The 11798-nt window shown below is 37.8% G+C and overlaps 1 long non-coding RNA gene across 9 annotated transcripts; it reads left to right on the top strand.

The window, feature by feature from the left end:
• The first annotated feature begins 1435 nt into the window (after positions 1–1435).
• On the top strand, positions 1436–8876 carry LOC113315220. 9 transcript variants are annotated; one of them, XR_003342861.1, is made up of 11 exons: positions 1436–1593; positions 1795–1855; positions 2909–3243; positions 3332–3546; positions 3987–4099; positions 5908–6020; positions 7088–7466; positions 7707–7818; positions 8085–8217; positions 8319–8370; positions 8564–8876. It is a non-coding gene; the product is annotated as an uncharacterized LOC113315220 (long non-coding RNA). The 9 variants fall into 9 exon arrangements; XR_003342865.1 differs by having other exon boundaries at positions 2909–3219; positions 8319–8876; XR_003342866.1 differs by having other exon boundaries at positions 7104–7466; positions 8319–8876.
• The last annotated feature ends 2922 nt before the right edge of the window (positions 8877–11798 follow it).

Raw genomic sequence — 11798 nt, 5'->3', positions numbered from 1 at the left:
TCTAGAAGGTATTCAAAATATCCAGCAACATTGTGGCTGGAGAATAGGTAATGGCAAAAAATAAGAATTTGGGAAGATATCTGGATACCTAACTCAACTGATAAGCTCACAAAACCAGCCACCTGCCCTAATGATATCCATATGCTAGTACACTTAATGACTGATCAAAAGGAGTGGAATGTCCAGCTTATTCAGCAAATCTTCAGTCCTGCTATTACTCAAGCTATCACTGCCCTAGATATAAACTCAAGGGAAGAGGACAATATGCAATGGAGTCGCAAAAACACAGGAAAATTCTCTGTGAAAGCTTTGTACAAAGCCCAAATAGAAAATCTCTACAGAAATGACCATGCAACAAGGGACTGGAGAGCTATATGGAGCCTGGAAGTTGCATCTGCCATCCAAATATTTCTCTGGAAGTGTGCTCATGAAATCCTTCCAACTAATGCTAAACTGCAAGCATCCTTCACTATATTGATCCCATACGCAAAGTATGCAGCAGTGGGGAGGAGACAATGACACACATGTTCCTTAACTTCCCAGCTGCCACTGATGTTTGGCAGCATATGTTAGGAGAAAACCATGGTTTGTTTAACAATCAAACTCCTTTCATGAATTGGTTCAATACTTGGTTTCAACAAACTAGCACCAGTGAAAACATCAGCATCTATGCAACTACTTGCTGGTTTATATGGAAAGCTAGATGTGATCTAGTCTTTCAAAACATTACACCCAATGCTATGAAAACCTCTACTAGCATTCAACAACAACTATGTGACTATAACAAGATTCACAATCTATCTAACCCTGCTATGCATTCTCAGGGTTTGCTCTCTGATATTGGTTCCCAAAGAGATGAAACTGTTTCCCATGTTGGGTTTCCTCAGCACAAGCAGTATTATGGATACAAAATCAAAATATGCACTATACAGGATCCTAATACCTCTCAGTTTTTCTTTGCACTAACTATTACAGATTTTGCAGGAAACTATGTTGATAGCAGAGGACACACATGTCAATGGGGAGCAGAAGGAGCCACGGGAGGAGCAGAACTAGCTTTTGGTTGGGCAGAAGAAAAGCAACACTTGAATATTGAGATACATGCTGAAACAAATAAAATCCTGGAACACTTCAATGCTTTCTACATCAAAGCCATCAAGAAAAGATTTAAAAGAAATTTTCACAGAGAAAGGCAGCTTTAATGATGGAAACACTTTAAACATTAATCATGTAACTTTTTTTTTTAGGCAATATGATCTATTCCGGTTCTTAGGCTTGGCCTACGTTTTCTTAAAAAAAAAAAAGAAAAAGGTCCTTTTAGCTATGCTCTTGGACCACACTGACTAAAAGTGTATTTTCTAAACAGAACCTGTTCAACCGGTTTATAAAATCTGGATATGGTGATAAAAACAAAGAAAGTCCTTTTCTAAACAGAACCTGTTCTTCATATATTCTTGTCCTGAGAAAAGAAACCTAGTTTTTAAGAGTAGAAAAATCGTGTGGAAGAAGAAGAAATCTAGAAATGCTGGACTCGAGATTCTTTCAAAAGCTGAGTTTTTGAATCCTGGGGGCAGCGTCAAAATCATTCAAGAGGTGAAGTAATCCGAAACATCATTTCATTTGACATTTAGTTTAGACTATCAATAGATTCATTTGTTGTTCTAGTTGCAGCTATATTTGTAACTGTGTGAAGCTTAAATTCAACTACTTTTTGATTAAAAGCTAAAGATTTTGGGGATATCACTGTCCGATACCCTGTACATTTAGCTATACGAGTTTGAATTTCTGTTACAGACTTTTGATTCTGGAGAGCAAGTGCCATGTGGTAATTCCTGATGGTGATGCTACTGAGAAGGTATTTATGCCTCTAGTCCTAATTTGAGATATCTTTACTATCGGAATGGCATATTTTGTGATCCAAAACTGCTCGGCAGAAACTCAAAGCTTGGCAATGGTAGAAGTAGCGTCAAATTTTTGTTACATAAACACGTTCTGATAGAATCCCTTTTAGGATGTTGTGCTAGCAGAACGGGATCAGATTAGTGGTTACCTAGGGCTTAATGACATAACCAATTGCACATTTCTGAGCTCAATATGACCGGGTGCCTGATGACATCTGAGCTCACCTAAGTATGCTAAATTTTGCCTAGTAGGCACATTTTTAATTGTTATTATCCAAGTAACGCAACCATAAACTACACTTTGTTGAATTTGAAAACTGGTACCAGTTGTTACTCAATTCTGAAATCCAGTTCTGGTATGTATTTTATTCACATCCCTTCACCAATTTAACAACATGATAGTTCATGTGAATGACAGACACTTCTCAAACTAGTCACTGATAAATAAACTTGCAGCCACAATGCAAAGATCTAAAACTGCTCATATGCTGCAATCAAGCTAAATAATACTAAAGAGGGATATTGGAACACTAAATTGAACAAGAACATGAAGTTGTAATTTTATAATGCCTTTCAGGAACTTTACCAGTTTTTAAGCTTGTTCTTTGTAAACATGATTTGATTTGATGATTGACAAATGAAGTTTCTCCACATGGTATTTGCATTTGCTTACTTGATTACCTACTTGTTTAGGGGGGATTGCCTTGAACTTCCCTCGAGAGTCATGTTTCCACTAGTAAGTAGTGTAGGATTTTCATTGATACCCATGAATGAGGATAAGCAGAAATACTATTCCATCTTTCTGATGCACATGAACATCCTCTGACTCATCCTGCACATGAACATCCTCTGACTTATCCAGCACAGTAAACTTTTGCTCATTCTCCAGAAATAGGGCAATGGTCTTAGAGTATAAATATACACGTGGCTACGAATTATAGCTTTCTTCTTTCAGTTTCATAGCTTCAGTAACAAATTTATCTTTTATAACGTTAAATTTACTATAGGCTCAAATACTGGAAGCTCTTGGTGCTGCTACTGTTGAAAGAGTGAGGCGTGTATCAATTACACATAAAGATTACTACGATCAATATTGCAAGGAGAAGAGCTGAGTAAGCAAAAAGATTTGATCAATATAGCCAACTTGATGCTGAAGACTCAGAAAAAACCGTTAGTCACATATTACAAGATGATCAGAATCCAATTTCTATTTTCTCTAATGATTGTAAAGGGGGTTTCTTTGCTGATAAATTTGAGAACCTTGCCAACTTCTGGGAACAAACAAGTGGCGAATTGGATGCCTTTGTAGCAGCTGCAGGTACTGGTGGCACAGTTTCTTCAGGTATAATACTCCGTTTATTTGAAAAGGCATGGACTTATTGTTATTGGGCATGCTGGTTATGTCTGTCTTTTTCTTTCGTTTTTAACAGGAATAGAATCTTAAGAGCTTTCTTGTTAATTCTCCTGGTTCTGGACTGTTTAATAAATTGACAAGGGGAGTAATGTATACCCATGAGGAGGCAGAGGGCCGAAGATTAAAGAACCCATTTGACACCATAACCAACCGTCTGATGAAGAAATTTATGATGGCAAAACTTGATGGAGCATTCCGGTGTACAGATATGGAAGCAATTGAAATGTCTAGGTAATTTTAGTTGTTTCACTCTCTTCTTCAGTACGCCGTAGTACCGCCCCCTGGTAAATAGGAGCTGATTTGGAATGCCTTCACAAAGCGAACATATAACTCTAATAGGAATTAACTTAAGTACTGGTCCGAAATTTAGCCTTTTGGTCTCACTTAGGGGGGTTAGGTGTTTCATTATTTGTGTCACTGAAGAGATTCACGTGTTGTTCTAGTTGCAGCTATATTTGTAACTCTTTGCAGCTAAAATTCAACTACTTTTTTGAATTAAAGCTAAATATTTTGGGGATCTCTCTAGCTAATCTTCATTACTGCATGAGAATGTTATTGGCAGTAGATAGAAACTGTGTCTCAAGGCTTTGTTGACATTTATCCCTGTACATTTATCTTCGCGAGTTTGAATTTCTGTTACAAGCTTTTGATACTGGAGAGCTTTGTGCTAGGAGTTGTTACGGAGAGCTCTGCTGATATCACTGCTATGAGTCTTGCAACTGTGGCTCCTGCTTATGGCTGCAAATGCCATGTGGTAATTCCAGATGATGATGCTACTGAGAAGGTATTTATGCCTCTAGTCCTAATTTGGGATATCTTTACTGTCGGAATGGCATATTTTGTGATCCAAAACTGTTCGCCCAAACTCAAAGCTTGGCAATGGTAGATGTAGCTTCACATTTTTGTTACAGAAACACGTTCTGATAGAGTCCTTTTAGGATGTTGAGCTAGCAGAGCGGGATCAGATTAGTGGTAACCTAGGGCTTAATGACATAACCAATTGCACATTTCTGAGCTCAAAATGACCGGTTACGGTGCCTGATAACATCTGAGCTCGCCCAAGTATGCCAAATTTTGCCTAGTAGGCACATTTTCAATTGTTATGATCCAATGTCTTTGTCCAAGTAACGAAACCATATATGTGTCCATTATTTTTCTTCTGCATTTAAACTATACTTTGTTGAATTTGAAAACTGGTACCAGTTGTTACGCAATTCTGAAATCCAGTTCCGGTATATAGTTTGTTCACATCCCTTCATCAATCCTTAACTACATGATAGTTCATGTGAATGACAGACACTTCTCAGACCAGTCACTGATAATTAAACTTGCAGCCACGTTGCAAAGATCTAAAACTGCTCATATGCTGCGATCAAGCTAAATACTAAAGAGGGATATTTGAACACTAAATCGAACAAGACCATGAACTTAAATTTTAAATGCCTTTCGAGAACTTTTCCAGTTGTTGAGCTTGTTCTCTATAAACATCAGTCGGTTTGATGGTTGACAAATGAAGTTTCTCTACACGGTGTTTGCATTTGCTTACTTGATCCCCTACTTGTTTAGGGGGGGACTGCCTTGGACTTCCTTTGAGATTCATGTTTCCCCTGGTAAGTAGTGTATGATTTTAATTGAAACCCGAGCATGAGTATAAGCAGAAATACTACTCTATCTAATTTGAGATTTATGCTTCTAATCCTAATTTGAGATACCTTTAGCATCCGTGTGGCATAATTTTTGTATTCCTATAAGTTAGAATTCACTAGAAACTTGAAGATAGCAGAAGTATCGTCACATTTTTGTTACAGAAACACGTTCTGATAGAATCTTTTTTGGATATTGAGCTAGCAAAATGGGATCAGATTAGTGGTAACCTAGGGATTAACAACATAATCAGTTACACATTTTCTAACTCAAAACAGCCAGTTACCTTGCCTGATAATATCTGAGATCACCTAAGTATGCTAAAACTTTGCCTAGTAGGCACATTTATGATCCAAGGTCTTAGATCAATTGACGAAACCACTTACGTGACCAGTATTTTTCATCCTTATTTAAACAACATTTTGTTACTCGATTCTGAAATCCAGTTCCGGTATATTTTGTTCACATCCCTTCACGAATCCTAAACTACACGATAGTTCATGTGAATGACATACATTTCTCAGACTAGTCACTTATATTTAAACTTGCAGCCGCAAAGATTTAAAACTGCTCATAGGCTGCGATCAAGTTAAAGATTAAAGAGGGATATAAAATATTGGAACACTTAAATCCAATAAGAACATGAAGTTGTAATTTTGTAATGCCTTTCAGGAACTCTATAAATATGATTTGCATTTGTTTACTTAATTACCTACTTGTTTAGGGGGACTTCCCTGGACCTCCTTCGAGATTCATGTTTCCACTAGTAAGTAGTGTATGATTTTTGTTGAACCCAAGCATGAGTGAGGATAAGCAGAAACACTATTCTGTCTATCTGATGCACATGAACATCTTCATTTATCCATAATAGTAAACTTTTGCTCATATTTATTCTACAGAAATTTGCCAATGGTCTCACTGAGTATTGAAATTGAATATCTGTGACAGGCTTTTGATTCTGGAGAGCTTGTGCGAGGTATTCTATTAGTCTTGCAACTGTGGCTCCTGCTTATGGGTGCAAATGCCATGTGGTAATTCCAGATGATGATGCTACTGAGAAGGTATTTATGCCTCTAGTCCTAATTTTAGATATCTTTAGTATCGGAATGGCATATTTTGTGGTCCAAAACTGCTCGCCTGAAACTCAAAGCTTGGCCGGCAATGGTAGAAGTAGCGTCACATTTTTGTTACAGAAACACGTTCTGATAGAATTCTTTTTCGGATGTTGAGCTAGCAGAACAGGATCAGATTAGTGGTAACCTAGGGCTTAATGACATAACCAATTGCACATTTCTGAGCTCAATATGAGCGGTTACGGTGCCTGATAAAACCTGAGCTCACCTAAGTATGCTAAATTTTTCCTGGTGTGATTTTTAATTGTTATGATCCAAGGTATTAGGTCAAGTATCGCAACCATACACTACACTTTGTTGAATTTGAAAACTGGTACCAGTTGTTACTCAATTCTGAAATCCAGTTCTGGTATGTATTTTATTCACATCCCTTCACCAATTTAAGTACATGATAGTTCATGTGAATGACAGACACTTCTCAAACTAGTCGCTGATAAATAAACTTGCAGCCACAATGCAAAGATCTAAAACTGCTCATATGCTGCAATCAAGCTAAATAATACTAAAGAGGGATATTGGAACACTAAATTGAACAAGAACATGAAATTGTAATTTTATAATGCCTTTCAGGAACTTTACCAGTTTTTAAGCTTGTTCTCTATAAACGTGATTTGATTTGATGATTGACAAATGAAGTTTCTCCACATGGTATTTGCATTTGTTTACTTGATTACCTACTTGTTTAGGAGGGGATCGCCTTGAACTTCCCTCGAGAGTCATGTTTCCACTAGTAAGTAGTGTATGATTTTCATTGATACCCATGAATGAGGATAAGCAGAAATACTATTCCATCTTTCCGATGCACATGAACAGCCTCTGACTCATCCTGACAGGAACATCGACTTATCCAGAACGTTAAACTTTTGCTCATTCTCCAGAAATAGGGCAATGGGCTCAGAGTATAAATAAACATGTGGCTGTGAATATAGTTTTCTTCTTTCAATTTCATAGCTTCAGTAACAGACTTATCTTTTATAACGTTAAACTTACTATAGGCTCAAATACTGGAAGCTCTAGGTGCTGCTACTGTTGACATAGTGAGGCGTGTATCAATTACACATAAAGACAACTACGATCAATATTGAAAGGAGAAGAGCTGAGTAAGCGAAAAGATTGGCATCGAAGTAGGAAAAAGTTAATCAACTTGATACTGAAGACTCAGAGAAAACCGATGGTCACATATTACAAGATGATCAGAATCCAATTTCCGTTTTCTCTAATGATTGTAAAGGGGGTTTCTTTGCTGATCAATTTGAGAACCTTGCCAACTTTCGAGCTCACTATGAAGGAACTGGGCCAGAGATCTGGGACAAACAAGTGGCGGATTGGATGCCTTTGTAGCAGCTGCAGGTACTGGTGGCACAGTTTCTTCAGGTATACTACTCCGTTAATTTGAGAAGGCATTAACTTATTGTTATTGGACATGCCGGTTATGTCTGTCTTTTTCTTTCGTTGAACCCAAGCATGAATGAGGATAAGCAGAAACACTATTCTGTCTTTCTGATGCACATGAACATCTTCTATTTATCCATAGTAGTAAACTTTTGCTCATATTTATTCTACAGAAATTTGCCAATGGTCTCACTGAGTATTGAATTTGAATTTCTGTGACAGGCTTTTGATTCTGGAGAGCTTGTGCGAGGTATTCTATTAGTCTTGCAACGTGGCTCCTGCTTATGGGTGCAAATGCCATGTGCTAATTCCAGATGATGATGCTACTGAGAAGGTATTTATGCCTCTAGTCCTAGTTTGAGATATCTTTACTATCGGAATGGCATATTTTGTGATCCAAAACTGTTCGCCAAAAAATCAAAGCTTGGCAATGGTAGATGTAGCTTCACATTTTTGTTACAGAAACACGTTCTGATAAAGTCCTTTTAGGATGTTGAGCTATATATTTTGTTCACATCCCTTCACCAATCATTAGCTACATGATAGTTCATGTGAATGACGCATACTTCTCAGACTAGTCACTGATAATTAAACTTGCAGCCGCAATGCAAAGATCTAAAACTGCTCTTATGCTGCAATCAAGCTAAATACTAAAGAGGGATATTGGAACAATAAATTGAACAAGAACATGAAGTTGTAATTTTATAATGCCTTTCATGAACTTTTCCAGTTGGTAAGCTTGTTTTCTGTAAACATGATTTGATTTGATGATTGACAAATGAAGTTTCTCCATATGGTGTTTGCATTTGTTTACTAAATTACCTACTTGTTTAGGGGGGAGTTGGGGGACTGCCTTGGACTTCCTTCGAGATTCATGTTTCCACTAGTAAGTAGTGTATGATTTTCATAGATACCCGAGCATGAATGAGGATAAGTAGAAATACGAACATTCTCCGTTTATCCAGAACAGTAAACTTTTGCTCAAATGTCAATGTACAGAAATATGCAACATGTGCCTAAGAAATATAGTTTTCTTCTTTCAATTTTCAAAGCTTCAGTAACAGGTTTATCTCTTACAGTATAATGGAAGCTCAAATACTGAAAGCTCTTGGTGCTAGTGTTGACAGAGTGAGGCCCGTATCACACAAAGACCACAGACCACTGCGTCAATATTGCAAAGATAAGAGCAGAGGAAGCCAAAGAATCGGCATCAGAACAGCAAAAAGTTGATCAACTTGATGCTGGAGACTCGGAGAAGACCAATGGTCTCATATTACAAAACGATCAGAATCCAATTTTTGTTTTCTCTAATGATTGTAAAAGGGGCTTCTTTGCTGCTCAGTGTGATCAATTTAAGAACCTATTAAATGACAGTTAAGGCATTTCGTTTTATCATTTTCCCTCACTAAATCTGCCTTTAAAGTGTTCTTTTTTCCACCGGAATATGACCAGGCCAAGCAAGGATTACTTGAAAAATTGTGATATTGCCCAGCCCCCCAACTCTTGTTCCAAAAGCTAGCTTAAGGCTGACAGCTGACTGTGGTGTCAACAGCTTTGCTTGTTTTGCTTGCTCTAAAAGAAAACTGTCCATTGGGAAATGAGTTTTGACATTGCACCAATCCAATGGGAACATAAAGTAAAACTACATGTACTGTCTGATAGGTATGTCCAAAGTGGCAATCTCTGCTACAAACCCAGAGTTGCCTCACCAATCTGTTGCACAAACATAGCAGTTATTGACAGAGCCTCACATAACCCCCCACTAAAGGCAAGGGGCATATATGTAAATAACATAATTCTGCTCTGCTGAGTGCCTCGGTTTGTAAGGGTAGTACAATTTCATCGTCTAGTTAGTTTTGTCATCCCATGTCTCACCTTCTTACTCTCACCCTCCAGGTGCAAATGAGAAAATATTCAGTTCTACGACTTCACTAAAGTTCATCATCTTTGAGTCCTGAGTAAGTTTTCTCAGAGTTATTAGCTTCTTGTTTTCTTCATTCATACTACCTCTTATTTAACTTGTAAAACCCTTGAGGAACAACAATGGGTAGAAGTAATGGATAACAAGGGCAAAAGAAGAAGCTGAACACTGGAAGCTGGCTTGTTTGGTTCTAAGAAACCATAATAATGAGCTGATGATGGAGGTGCAGTGAAGTAAAGAAAAGATTGGAGGAGGGTTTCAAGGAAGGAACAGTAATTTCACAAAGACATGATGATTCAAATGTAATAAAGGTTTGAAAAGATTTACAGACACGGTGGAAGATGAGCAAAGGGATAAATGTCAACAGTGTGTTAAACTCAACTGGGAAATTGATGATTTGAAGTATGAGAATAGAAGAGCAAATGATGAAATTAAAGGTTTGAAAAGTGAGTGTTTGGAATTGGAGGTTCAGGGAGATGGCTGAACAAAAGATTGCGATTCTAGAGGCGGAAACAAGCGAAAGAGAGATGGCTGAACAAAAGAGGATTGCTTGTTTGGAGGATTCCAGAAGGACAGATGTATTCAACTCAATAGAGACATTGAGGATATGAAGTTGGGGAAGAAAAGACAAGCTGTTGAAATAAAAGATTTGAAAAGGAAATGTATTCAATTGGAGAGACGAGTAACCGTCTCTTTCTTTCAAATCGTCCAAGGATGGGAAGGAGGAGGTTTCAATTGGGGAAGGGAATGCTGAAGTGGGGACTTCCAAAGCTGCTTCATTTGTAGCTACGTCAGACTCGGGCACATTCATCGCCATGTGCGTGGTTTATATGTGATGATGATCGCAGTGCTACGAGATTCTTTGTCATTCAGGTAAACCATTTCTTTTTTGCAATTCATTATATTTTTTAACTTCTTGTTGTTTGACACCGTCTTATAACATTGAAATCTATAATGTGCAGGGTTCATAATCAATGGCTTCTTGGCAAGCAAATCTACTCTTTGAGACGGTTCAGTTTGAGGTAAATGTTATTGCAGAATATCAAAAAAAAAAAAGTTATTGCAAATGCTTGTTAGGAATTATGGTTGCTGTACAATCTCTTTTCTTATTGAGGAGTAATTCATCTTGGTTCATGCAGGGACTAGATGTGCTGGTGCACAGAGGAACCTATGAAGCTGCTGAAGGAATTTATGAGCAAATGTTGCCCGAAGTCTATGCGCACTTAAAATCTCACATAACTGCACTAAATCAACCTATACAGGGGTATATTGTCAAAGAACCAACTCTTCTCATCAGTCTGTTAAAATAGTTCCGTCTTTCATGCCTCTTCTTCTTACTCTCTCCCTCCTTTTGCAAATGAGAAATATTCGGTTCAGGGTTCATCACCTTTTAAGTACTGAGTAAGTCTTTTTCCTTCCATTAGTTTTTGCAAAGTTCTTGTTTTCTTTCTTTTATACCCTGCCTTTTGTATACCCCTGAGGAACACAACAATGGGTAGAAGTAGTGAAAAAACTAGGGCAAAAAATGGTAGAAGTAGCGAGGTAACAAGGGAAAAGAAAGCAACTGAACACCAAAATCATGAGCTTGAGAAGGAAATAAAAGATGATCCCAATGTAAAAGTCCAGAGGAAAAGATATACAGAGGTTTTGGAAAGGGATAAATGTCAAAATTGTGTTCAGCTTAATAGAGAGGTCAAGGATTTGAAGTTGGGTAGCAAAAGAGATGCTGGTGAAATTGAAGATCTAAAAATGAAGTGTATGGAAATGGGGATTCAAGAAACCGTCTTGTTGAATCATGAAATTGAGTAGGGAAAGAAACTGGAGGCTTATTGATAGACGCATTTGTGTGTCTAATTTGTCCCAATTGTATATATATTGTTAGTGCTCGATTTTGTACTTATTTGGTTATTTTATGTCTTTGTAGGTGTTTTTGGAGAAATAAGCTTTTGTGGCGAAATTGGCTCAAAATGTGGCATTTGAACCTCCGTAGATAACGTACTAGAAGCACCCCAGAAGTATGTTGGAGACACCCAAGAAATACCCCGGAGGAACCCCGAAAAAGTGTTGAAAACATCCCAGAAAAATTACTAAAGGCACCCAAGGGGCAAGTGTTATTCGGACTCTCACTATTGATAAGGGGTAACCCATTTCGGGCATGTGCTAAAGGGACACCGGAACTGGATAAGGGGGAGGTCACCTTCACCTTTTGAATTTTGAAATTGGCTGGAAATCGAGTTTTAATCAAAACAAGAAAAATAGAGCTTCACGGGTCCTGTTGATTGGAGGAAGAGATTACATGAGGTATTAGAAGTGTACCAATGGCTAGGATGATTCCTTGGACGTCATAGAAGAGTTCTAAACACATCAGGACACAAAAGAAACCGCGAGAATAC

This window comes from Papaver somniferum, chromosome 10, assembly GCF_003573695.1.
Source record: "Papaver somniferum cultivar HN1 chromosome 10, ASM357369v1, whole genome shotgun sequence".
Lineage (NCBI taxonomy): Eukaryota > Viridiplantae > Streptophyta > Magnoliopsida > Ranunculales > Papaveraceae > Papaver > Papaver somniferum.
Note: the sequence above shows the minus strand (reverse complement) of the source record. Positions and strands in the feature narration are given on the sequence as shown.